The 12,811-nt window shown below is 43.0% G+C and overlaps 1 non-coding gene across 1 annotated transcript; it reads right to left on the reverse strand.

Moving 5' to 3' along the window:
• Positions 1 to 5,165: 5,165 nt before the first annotated feature.
• Positions 5,166 to 5,247, reverse strand: Trnas-uga. The gene has a single exon. It is a non-coding gene; the product is annotated as a tRNA-Ser (tRNA).
• Between the last annotated feature and the right edge of the window lie 7,564 nt (positions 5,248 to 12,811).

Below are 12,811 nucleotides of genomic sequence, written 5' to 3' on the forward strand. Positions count from 1 at the left end.
TATTCTGCAGGAATTTTTGTCGCATGCTAGTTGCAGATCCTCTATCATATCTACCTAGATTTAAGTCGCCAGGATGTTTTCCGGAAATGGGTGGAAAGTCAGAAAATTTGGTTACAACCCTTCCCTTCATTTAGCCCTTTTGTACCGTCGTCCTCAGCTTTACCGTGGGTAAAGCGGCAGAAGCGTGAAGGTGAGCATTTACCTTCATCTAGTGTTGAGGTCAAGAATGGTGCAACTATACTGGTGCTTCACCTTACATCTTCATGGCGTGGAGCTTAATTAATTAAGCCCAGAGATAATTTTACCTTACCGTCGTCCTCAGTACAATACTTGTATCTGTTCTTCTATCCCCGATGTTATCAATTTCCTCAACTAACGTTTCATAGAAGAACCAAGTATTTCTGATGCGACGCGATGGTCTAGTATTTAAGTATGATATTCTAAAAAATTGTAACTTTTGGCAATAATATTAGGTATATTCCTTTCTTTCAATTTTGATTTTTTACAAAAATTCATGGTTCATAGGAGGTGAGTACAGATGTCTGGCTTAATCCCATCCCTGTGACCATGTTTAAGACTACCAGGCGACCTGCATAAATTATGAAGCTCCTTGTTATGTAATATACTATGTTGTTTTCATAGCGAGAGTATCACGTTTATAAACCGCTAAGCGCAAGAGGTAATACGCTGGTGATGGATTCGGGCTACATGGGATACAGAAAGTGATATATTACGTGATACGACGAAGCGGGGAGTCATTCAAATTTACAAAACAATTTTCCATGTTATGTAACTTCAAGGACCACTATAACACATAAATGCGGTCTCACCGGTCTCACCGGTCGCACCAAACGAACTGGCTCAGACGGTAACATTTTTTTTTACGGCTCCTCTTTTTTTTTTTTTGCAATCTGTAAGAATTTACAATAAGCAAAAGGTAGGTTGATACAATGGCATGTAGGAGGCTACTCATTAGTAGACACCTTTCGTATAATAATCAGTGCTGATTAGTTTTGTTTGCAGGAGTAACTTACATCTAACTTACTTCTATAACCTTAATCTAACTTATAAACTAAATACATAAAGCTTAGAATCTGCCCGGCAGATCATTTGGCGCGAAGCGTTTAAGTCTTCTGTTGTGAATTGGCTGGCTCATGAGGTCTATTGCAAGTGGGTTTGGATGCTTGTTAAGTCTGTTACTATATTTAGCACTAAGTTGTTGTATTTCTTCTTTGACTGTAGTCATACCAAGGTCATTCCGGATGACACTGTTGTGCACATACCATGGGGCATTGGTTATCACGCGCAGTACCTTTGACTGGTAGCGTTCTAGTATCTCGATGTTTGAATATGAGCACGCTCCCCACAGTTGGACTCCATACGTCCAGATGGGCTTCAATATGATCTTGTAAACCAACAGTTTGTTGTCAAGTGACAGCTTGGAGTTTCTTCCTATTAACCAGTAGAGTCTGGTGAGTTTTAGGCCGAGTTGTTTCCTTTTAGCGGAGATATGTTTGCGCCAAGTCAGTCTTCTGTCAAGATGCATCCCAAGATATTTAGCATCTTCTGCTTGTGGGAGGTGGTGGTTGTTTAGATGGACAGGCGGGCAGGTCTCTTTCCTGGTGGTAAACGTAACATGTACTGATTTTGCTTCGTTGGGTCTTATTCTCCATTTAATAAGCCATTGTTGAATTTTGTCCAGGTTGGTTTGAAGAATCTGAGACGCCGTTTGCGGGTTTTCATGCGAGGCCAATATGGCGGTATCGTCGGCGAATGTTGCTGTTAGCACGTTCTGCTCGGTGGGTAGGTCGGCTGTATATATCAAGTATAGCATGGGTCCTAAGACACTGCCTTGGGGTACTCCGGATAGAATGGGGTAGAGGTTTGTGTGCTCATCTTGCTGTTTAACCAGGAAGTATCTATTTTGTAGGTAAGATTTGAATATAAGAAAATAATTGAGGGGGAGCAGTTTCCTGAGTTTATACAGTATTCCAGTGTGCCAGACTTTATCGAAGGCTTGTGTGATGTCCAGAAAGGCCGCTGAGCAGTACTTGTGGTCTTCTAGGTCTTGTCTAATCTTCTTACTGACTCTATGGATTTGTTCTGTTGTTGCGTGTTGTTGCCTGAACCCAAATTGGTGGTCAGGAATGAGGTTGTTTTCGTTGAGGAGTGGTCTCAACCTTGCTAGAAGTAGTTTTTCGAACACTTTTGAGAGAACAGGTAATAAGCTGATGGGCCTGTACGATTTTGGGTCTTCCGGTGGTTTGCCTGGTTTTGGGATTAGTATCACTTGAGCAACTTTCCATTGATCTGGGAAGTAGCCAGTACGCAGGATTGCATTAAATATTTGCGTGATGTACCTTATTCCCTTTTCTGGGAGTTCTTTTAATATTTTCCCTGTGATCAAATCATAACCTGGAGCTTTTTTGGGGTTTAAGTTACTGCTTATGATGTTTTTTATTTCGTTGTTTTTAAAGGGCTTAAGGGGGTATTCCAGCTGATAAGGTGATTCTAGGAATTGTTGTATTTCTTCCTCTTCATCCGGTTTGAGTTCTGTGGGGTGGGGTTGAAATACTTGGGCTAGGTGCTCTGCGAAGATTTTTGCCTTTTCTTTGTTGTTTCTGGCCCACCCTCCTTGAGGTGTTCTGATTGGTGGGTTGGTATTTTGTGGTTGCTTTAGCTTTTTTGTGGCTTTCCAGAGTGAATAGTCGGTAGCTTCGGTTGGTGTTAAGTTTTTGAGATAGTCTTGTATCTCTTGATTCTTGTTACTATTTAATAACTCTTTAAGTTGTAGTATTGCTCTATTAAGTAGCCTTTTGTTTTCTGGTGGTAACATTTTGACTTGTATTTTGCACCTGCCTGATCAGAATCCTGGCCGAGCAACTGGATAGCCTGTCCAAGGTTTTTCGTGGCTTTCCTCAGTGCCTCCAGGAAAATTCCGGCATAGTGTCTGAAGTTAGCTATGATCGCTATGATCGCATCCATCCACTTCATTTCCAGTTCAGCATTCACTCTTTATTCGAAGCTAAATGGGTACCGGAGGTACTTTCCCTCACCTCCAACCAGTGCCGAGGTCGCACACCGGTTGGCTATTTATAGCTAGTGGGGTGCGACTGAGTCCCTTGTAGTGCGGCCACTTCTGGCCTGTTGTACCAGCCCCAGATGATAGATGAGGGTGGAATGAAGATTGGCAAAGGAAACCGAAGTACTCGGAGAAAACCTGCCCCAACGCCACTTTGTCCACCACAAATTCCACTTGACCAGACCCGGGATCGAACCCGGGCCACCGTGGTGGGAAGCCAGCAACTAACCGCTTGAGCTATGGCGCGGCCTTCCTTACGTATATGATTATATATAACAAAATTAGGCAGGCAACAAGCAGAAGTAATACAAAATCATGATAATGAAAATGTTCAAGAAGTTGGACAAGGCGAAGCCCGACACAGAAAATATAAAAGGCTTAAATTTGGCTGCGGTCAAACACAAGACCGTTCAAGTAACCAGACTGCCGTTGTAGGGAAAGCTGCTAGAAATAGAGCATAATCTGCTGTACTGAACCCGAACTGACAGAGTCCTTGTATATACTGTATATACAAACATTAAGTAAGAAGTAAGATGTAAATAATTGTACATATTGACAATGAATAATACCGCTGACTGAGACTTTGACAAACGACAGACCCGTCCTCTCGTCAGAGAAGGCGCCCCACATGGACAGGACCGTTACTATCAGACAAGAAGAAATATATGAGGATTAGCCCTACGCGGGCCTCGACACCAAGACAGACAGCCTGACTGATTGGTCGTCATTTACAATGTGACTTTGACTTTGACTTTGACTTGAGTGCCGAAGTCAGAATACGTGGATCTATACAATCACTCCCCTACACGGGAAGGAGCCGGGATATCGTATTCGGTATAACGACTGGGTACGGGCTGGACGACCGAAGGGTCGGAGTTTGAGTCCCCGTAGGGTCAAGAACTTTCTCTTCTCTACATCGTCCAGGCGGCTCTGGGGTCCACCCAACCTCCTATCCAATGGGTACCGGGGTTAAGCGGCCGGGGCGTGAAGCTGACCACACACCTCCAGCTAGCCAAGGTCAAGAAAATGTGGATCTACACATCCATTCCCCCATACGCTTCATGGCGTAGTGCTTAATCAGAAGCACAGGGACCACCTACCCTACACATTTTCATAGCATAGTACTCAGTTAGTTAAGCACAGGAACATAGTGGGCTGAGGCACTATGCTTCAAGCCGGAAGGTGGCGGGTTCTATTCCCGATGAGGTCATTGGATTTTTCAATTGATCTAATGCTTCCAGCCGCACTATGATTCAGCCTCTAACAGAAATGAGTAACAGGAATCTTCCTGGGGCTATAGGACGGCCGGCGTGTGCGGATGACAACCTCACCACCATCTGTGAGCCGATGTCTAGATAATATGGGAGCCTTGACGTCTCATAATCCCATGGGCCTCCATGGCCTGTTACAGGGATAGCTTTATTTTCTTTTACCTCTTCATTCGAAGCTACATTTTCTGGGTTACTGACGTCATTACATAAGCTACAAGTTAGTATAAAGGACCAGGTATTGGTAATTTATTCAGATCAATCGGTAGTGTAACTCTCTATGTCACTGCAGGATCAGCGGGATGCAGTTCCGAAGACACTTTGGGGCTTAATGTATGTTTTTCCTTCCTCGTTTATAAACATCACGGTAGCGAAGCGCCATGAGCGGAACGATAAGATACATTTTAGTACGGAATAATTTCACTGATTTCGATCTAGTGAAATATTTTCTTTGATACGGCGAATGTTGGTGTAAGAAATCGAACGTCGCGTTCTAGTGGGTAGAACTCCTGGTCCCGGTGTTCCTGAATTACAGTGTCGGCTCAAGCACGGCTATTCTGGCTAAATATATTCGGGGATTTCCTCAGTCCCTCCAGGCACATATCTTGATAGAACCTCAAATTAGCCCATTACCGCTTCCTTCGGTATCCTTTCGAATTCATTATTCGTTTATTGCCCTGACATTCGACGCTATGTAACCTGAGCTACTGTTGTCATCGTTAAATAAACTATAAATAAAAAAACGTATGTACGTATTTTTAATTACATTTAGAGACAATGACGTGGTTGTGAACAGTAATATTAAAAAATAAATTCGCTGCGGACAGGATTCGAACCTGTGCGGGTAGAACCCATTGGATTTCAAGTCCAACTCCTTAACCACTCGGACACCGCAGCTGACGAACTTCGCCTTATGAAACGACTGTATAGATAGCTTGAAAGGACAGACTATTGCTGATTCAACATTACGAGATTTTTCTTTTTTCCATAGTGTCCAGAACATCTCTGGGATCACCCAGTCTCCTATCCAATGGATGACGGGGGCTGCTTCTCCAGAAGTAAAGCAGCCGTGACGTGAAACTGACCACGCACCATCATCTAGTGCCGAAGTCAAGAATGGTGAAGCTATGTCTACATTCCCCCATACTCCTTAATGGGTGGGCTGCTTGGTCAATTTAACACAGGGACGACTTTACCTTCTACGGTACCCAATTAAAAAGCATGTGATTTTCCTGAAATGCGGTTACGTAGGAGCTACTACCGTACACTGTATGAATAATAAGCGGTGGTTAACGTTTTGCAACGCAGATGAGAGATAAGCGAAGATAAATATTGAAGAGTACTATAGCCTGGGGTGTAACGCCGTGTAGTCCGGCAGAAGTCCTCCGACATTTCGGAGGAACGTACTACTTCCATCATCAGGGTAGAAGAGTACAGCAAGCAAGAAGCATGAGGCAGCCGGAGAGGAGCTGTAAGAGCCTCAAATGCAAGGAAAATATCATTTGCATAGGAACTAAAATATAGGTAATCCAAGAATTTAACCGAACACAAAGAAAATACGAGGATCGTAATTATTGTTCGATTTGACTTTCTCAGAGCCGTGACTACAAAGAGCACGAGCTTCTGGGTCGCAACGGCATGTAGTGCGGTGAAAGCCCACCGAGGGATCGGTAGGCGCCTACTTCTTGCTGGATTCTCTGTTTGAGTACTCTTCTACTTTGAAGATAGAGTCATTTCTCCGAAACGTCGGGGAATTACTGGTCCAAGGTGGTACTGTACTAGTAATATTGTTCACAGCTACAACTGTCGCACGTCGCGTGGAGTAAGGAAGTAATTAAAGTGCTCGTATTTACCGTATTTACGCATGTATAGGCCGCGTGCGTGTATAGGCCGCAGCACAATTTTCAGACAGAAATTATAGAAAAAATAATTTTCTTGGAATATTATTTCAGGAGTAGAACACCCTGTATTACTAATTATGAATATAATTTTTTTTTAAATGAAGTGTGATTTCGAATATTTCGAATATAAGCCGCACCCCAGTTTTCCTCTTGAATTTCTGGCAAAAAATGTTCGACCTATACATGCGTAAATACGGTATTTAGTCCTACACTATTAACTTAATGTTTTATAATTCATATATTGAAGGATGCTATTTCATCATAATTGGCACATCCACATTATGACGGAAATGCGGTAAGGTAAGTAGTTTTTATAATGAAAATGTAATGAATCACTCACTCATGGAGCTAACCCTTCTTGAGAAGCCGTCAATTGTGCAACTACTCAAGAACTTTCCAACATTTCATGGAACCCGAAAGTTCAATGCCGTGTTCACAAGAGCCTTCCACTGGGCCCTATCCTGATCAGATTAATCCAATCCATATCATCCCATCCTGCCTAAGATCATTTTTAATATTGTCCACCATCAACGACTTGGTCTTCCTAGTCGTTTCTTTCCATCTGATTTTCCCACCAATAACCTATATGCATTCCTCCTCTCCCCCATTCGTATCACATGCCCTGCCCATCTCATCTTCCTTGACTTGATCATTCTAATTCATTCATCTGGGGCTCATTATCAGATATTTATTATTGTTTGAGAGTTACGGTCTTGTGTCTGTGGAGCACCCTCTCTGACGAGAGGACGGGTCTGTCTTTTGTATATGCTGCTGGCCCTTGCCAGCGCAGTCTTTCTCGGGTCCGAGTCCCTTAGTACTCGTGGCCATATTTTACTGTCTCAGATTTGAGACTTCCCTTTTCGTCGTCTCCTACGACTCGCAGGGTAACGGTGGAGTTATTCGACCCCCCCCCCTTCCACACGGGTAATCTGTCAAGTCAAAGTCATGTTGTGACTGACGGTCAGTCAGTCTGTCTGTCTTGGCGTCGAGCCCCGGTTGGGGCTTATGACCAGATATTACGTTTTAAATTAAATTTACTGTCCTGTCCATGTGGGGCGACCTCTCTGACGAGAGGTCGGGTCTGTCATTTGTCACGCCTAGTCGATAGTATTAGTCCATTGTCACTATGTACACTTATTTACAATTGAGTCTTAATATCTAGTATGTACAATATATACAAGGCCTCTGTCAATCTAGGCTCAGTACAGCAGACCATGCCCTATTTCTTGTAGTAGTTGCTACCACGGCAGTCTGTAGTCACTTGAACAGTCGTATGCCTGACCGCCGCCAAGTTTAAGCCTCTTATACTTTCTGTGTTAGGCCTCGTCTTGTCCGATGTTGCGAACATTCTCATTATGATTTTGTATGACTTCTGCTTGTTGGCTGCATAATTTTGTTATATGGTCATATACGTACGGGATTTTGAATGCCATGTGCAAATCGCGGATCGGCGTGCGCCTTGGAAAATTGCCAGTGGTGCGGAGAACCTTGTTTTGTAGGCGCTGCAATTTCACTAGATGGGTGTCTGCCGCAAACTCCCAGGCGGGACTAGCATGTCATTACAGATCTAATAAGAGCCTGAATTTCCTGATTATAACATCTCGGCACGAACCGCATAGAAAACACCTCTCCTAGCAGTTCTTCTGTTGTTACATCGCGCAGCTATCATTCGGACCACATAGAGAGCACCATTTTTGTGTTACTGTTTACTACCATTACCTAGCAACAGCCGTTGTTTACAGAGTCTTTACATGCTACAGTATTGTTAATTATTACGTAGTCTTCGAATGAAGTGCACAAAAGAACGCATGTTCCATTTTCGAAAGTTTTGACTGAAGTTCGACGAAATTTCTTGTGGATCAGCAGTGCAACATATACTTCGTAACAAATTCAAACCATACTTCTTTATTTTTCTTATAGAACGAATCATCTTACGAGGAAAAATGCTGAATTTTATTGCATGACATACAGATATCAAGAAAGATAAATTTTTAACTGAAATATTTTTTCGACATGGTTAATATTAAATGAAGTACGAGAAAATGTAATGAGATGTCTGTAGCATGATAACAGTTGCAATAATTTGTCTGCAGAAGGGACGTATTTAAAGGGGTTCCCCGGGGCATCCACGAAACAGAAATAGGATCCACAGATTTTATTGAGACATTTGCTTATCTGCCGGTCACGGTAGCCGAGCGGTCTAAGGCATGCACTGTCTTCGCTCGCTTGGAAACCGGGATCGTGGGTTCGAATCCAACTCAGGGCATGGATGTTTAGTTTGTGTGTGTGCATTTTTCTGTGTTTATGTACAGGTAGAGGCCTTGCGACCAGGTGATCACCCGCCCAAGGAGTCCTACCGAATGTGTAAGATCTAGAAAAACCGAAGTGAACGGAGGAGTTCATGGAGGTAGGCCTAGGCCAACTGGGGCTCTAGTGCCACTTAAAAAAAATCACGGAAAGTTAATGTCTTCTAATTGTTAAAATAAATTGGAAAAAAAGTGTCCATAACTTAATTTGTCGTTAGTGATAGAGGCTACCACATTTTGATTGCTCCGGGTCCTCCTAGTCAACATGAGGTAGGTATTATTATTTTTTTTTCTAGTGGGGTGCGACTAAGTCCCTTGTATTACGGTCACTTCTGGCCTATTGTACCAGCCCCAGATGATAGGTGAGGGTGATTGTGGAGCAATTGGTGGAATGAAGATTTGCAGGGGAAACCGAAGTACTCAGAGAAAACCTGCAACTTTGTTCACCACAAATCCCACTTGACCAGACCCGGGATCGAACCCGGGCCGCCGCGGTGGGAAGCCAGCGACTATCCCCTTGGCCTATGGCGCGGCCATGAGGTAGGTAAAATCGGAAATAATGAACTGTACTTCGAAGTAGTTATAACAAGATAACGCGTAAGTTGCCAGGTTACGAATTATCATGAGTTTACCCTATTCACGCTCTTTGTTAAAGCTTCAGACTTGAAAATTTAACGACGCGTGTTATTTTCTGATCGTGTCATGGGGCGTAACCATGATTGTAGCGGCATAACCACGCGCGTTTTGGATGGAAATTTCCAAATCAAACACTTTTAACACACTCTCTCTCTATGACTCTACAGCCCTTTGGACCTTGGTCGTTTTTCAGTTTAGTAATCCTATACACAGTCGATAGGACTCCTTTGACGCGGGATCAGCCCGTCATAAGGCCGCTGCATACACACAGAACAACAAAAACGCAGAATAAATGCACACAGATGTCCATGTCTCATGTGGGATTCGAAACCACGACCCCAGAGTTATAGCGGGCGAAGACGGTTCATGCCTTAGAACGCGCGGCCAGTGTGATCGGCACTATTGCAAGCTATTCTTCATTATAAATATTTTTCCCCCTTGACACTACAGCCCCAGTGGGCCTAGGCCTACCTCCATGAACTTCTCCGTTCGCTTCGGTTTTTCTAGATCTTACACATTCGGTAGGACTCCTTGGGCGTGTGATCAGCTCGTCGCAAGGCCTCTACCTGCACACAAACACAGAAAACGCACACACACAAACTAAACATCCATGCCCTGAGTGGGATTCGAACCCACGATCCCGCTTTCCAGGCGAGCGAAGACAGTACATGCCTTAGAGCGCTCGGCTACCGTGACCGGCTCGTTGTAAATATAGGAATATAAAATAAACTCTGTGGCCTGTAGCGATATATGGTTTGTTAACGTAGCCTATAGTGAAACAGTACTATGGACTTTCTGCAATAGACGGCAAAATAATAAAACAAAAGTCCGTAAAAATGTGCACAGTCTTGTGGACGGAATCAGAAATGTGCATTTCCTTTACGTTTTCGATGTTTTAATGCGTAATCTTAGGCATTACACTTTTAATTTGTATTATCTTGGGCATACCTGCTCAGTACGTTTGCCCAAATTGTAATTTCTATCGTGAAAAAACTTCAGTCAGTATAGCTGGTCTTTGGACCAAGATCTGAGCCCAGAACATTTTACTATAAAGTGAGAGCCCTCTGTCCTTGCATTCGAGAGGTCCCAGTTCAATTATTGGCCCAGGGACTGGCCACTCTGACTCAGGTTTCATAGCTTTCCTTATCAGGCAAAGGCCAAGATATTGGGCTTACTTACGGGTCACAGACCTACTAACGCTTTGAATTTTATTGGAACTAACTAACCTAACTCCATTGAGCTGAGGCATTCTTGAGGAACTGCCATTCGCTCACCTACTGAAGAATTTCGCAATATCTTTTTAAACCTGAAGGTTCGTTGCCATGTTCACAAGAGCCTTCCTATCCTGAGCCAGCTCATCCAGTCCATATCGCTCCATACTAGCTCTCTAAGATCCATTTTAATATTATCCTCCAACCTACATCTAAGTTTTCCTAGTGGTCTCTTTCCTTCTGGATTTTCCACTAAAATCTTATGTATATTCATCTTCTCCCCTGTGTCTGCGCTACATGCCTTGCCCACATCATCCTACTTGACTTGATAATTCTGATTATACTTGGCGAAGAGTACAAGTTATGAAGCTCCTCTAGGTCTTTCTTGAAAAGTAAATAATTATTTACTCAAAATGTAAGAGATTTCATACTGTTATGGAAACCCAGAATTCATTAATCGTATTCACAAAAGCCTACTCGGCGTAAATCTTATCATGGGCCAATTTAATTTCTCTTTTTTCTAAAAGTCATTTTAATGAGATCCTTTTACTTGCGTCTAAGATTTTAAAATACCTTCTTCGCTTAAAGCCTTGCAACTAGAATTTTGTATGCATTACTCATCTTTCCTATCCGTGCTACATATCCTACCCGTCAGATCTTCCTGGAGAGAACAGATTACGAAGCTCTTCTTTATGTAAAATTCTCTATTCTTCTTTTACTTCCTCTTTCTTAGGTCGAAATATTCTCCTCAGCACTTTCCTCTCAAATACTGTCTTTCCTTAGCCTTAAGAATCCATACCTCTCGCTCACATAAAATTAATGGAAATCAACTTGGTCACATATCTTCTCAGCTATCGTGTTAACTTAATCTTAGGTAGCAGTTTTCCAAGATTTCTTGAGCCATGATCGTTTCGTATGCATGAGGGACTAGTTCTCTCGCTTCCCTGCAAATAATTATGCCAATGAGACAGACAGTGGACAGTGACGCAGTCATCCAGCCATATTCGTGTGATCTAACACAATTGGCATTCCAAAGCTTCTAAAGAGCACGGATATTGGGATCGGCTGCAAGTAATATCCTTCGATGCTCCAACCTATACTCTACATCCATATGTACAGTCACCGATTGTGTAGTGTAGTATAATATTTCATAACGGATACCCTAGGCCTTAAGTTTAAACTACGTCTGTTGACTAGGTCTGGAAACGAAATCATGGGAACTTCTCTCCGTCTTGGATCATGCCGAACAGGTTATATTAGTATGTGTGAAACAGAAATTCCTTTTTAAGATTTGAGGCTTTCACGGCGGTGACTATGAAGAAAGCAGTCTTCTGGGATTTGGCACCGTGTATATGTGGTGTTAACCGACGTTTCGGAGGAACGTATCGCCTCCATCTTCAGGGTAGAAGAAAAAATATAAGAAATCTGCAAGCGAAGAGACCGTGAGAACCGGTNAATCCCAGAAGACTGCTTTCAGAAATTCTTTTATTTTATTCCATCACCACTTAGGTAGTATGGACATACCATACATTCATCGTTTCTTACAATGAATTTTGGGTCATTAAGCCATTAGTAGATATCTGGTTTTTTTTTCGCTTTCACTTCTATATATTCCTACCGCTTCTGTGGTCTAGTGGCCAGAGTTACTGGTTACAGATCCTGATATCCCGGTTTCAATTCCCGGCGCTACCAGATATTCTGAGAAGTAGTGGGTCTGGAACGGGGTCTACTCAACCTCGTGGGGATAATTGAGGGGATACTTCAAGGAAATAGGGGCGTCGTTCTAGAAAACCGAAATTAACGGCCGTGGCGATTCGTTGCGCTGACCATGTGACACCCTCTATCCGCTAAAGTTGGCATTAACTTCGCCGAGAAGCCGCAGCCGCTCTGTCAGTATTGGCCAGTGTCTACATATTGAAATACTGATTTTTAGTAGTGAGTAATTCCGTTGTGTTCACCGTTAAGATAAAATATGGATTATTTGAATATAAAATCGTTAAAATTGGACTACAAAAACAGGGATTTCTACGTTTTTGTATGGATGTGGTAGTTGTGTGTAGATGTGTCTTTTCCACCGATGTACCTCTTTGAGTTCTTCGTGGTCTTGTATTGATGTTTTTAGTGTCCTGTTTGCTTGTAAAACGTAAATGTAAAATTGTGCCTGTGCTTAACTAATTAAGCACTACGCCATGAAAAAGTATGGGCGAATAGATGTATTTACCCACGTTTTCTTGACCTCGACACTAGTTGGAGGTGAGTGGTCAGCTTCACGTCCCAGCCGCTTTACCACCGAGGAAAGAGTCCGCCAATACCCATTGGATAGGAGGCTGGGTGGGCCCCAGAGCCGGCATGGGCGACGTCAAGGAGTGAGAATTCTTGCCCCTCCCGAGACTCGAAATCGACCCCT

Source organism: Cryptotermes secundus, unplaced genomic scaffold (assembly GCF_002891405.2).
Source record: "Cryptotermes secundus unplaced genomic scaffold, Csec_1.0 scaffold533, whole genome shotgun sequence".
In the NCBI taxonomy this organism is placed as follows: Eukaryota; Metazoa; Arthropoda; class Insecta; order Blattodea; family Kalotermitidae; genus Cryptotermes; species Cryptotermes secundus.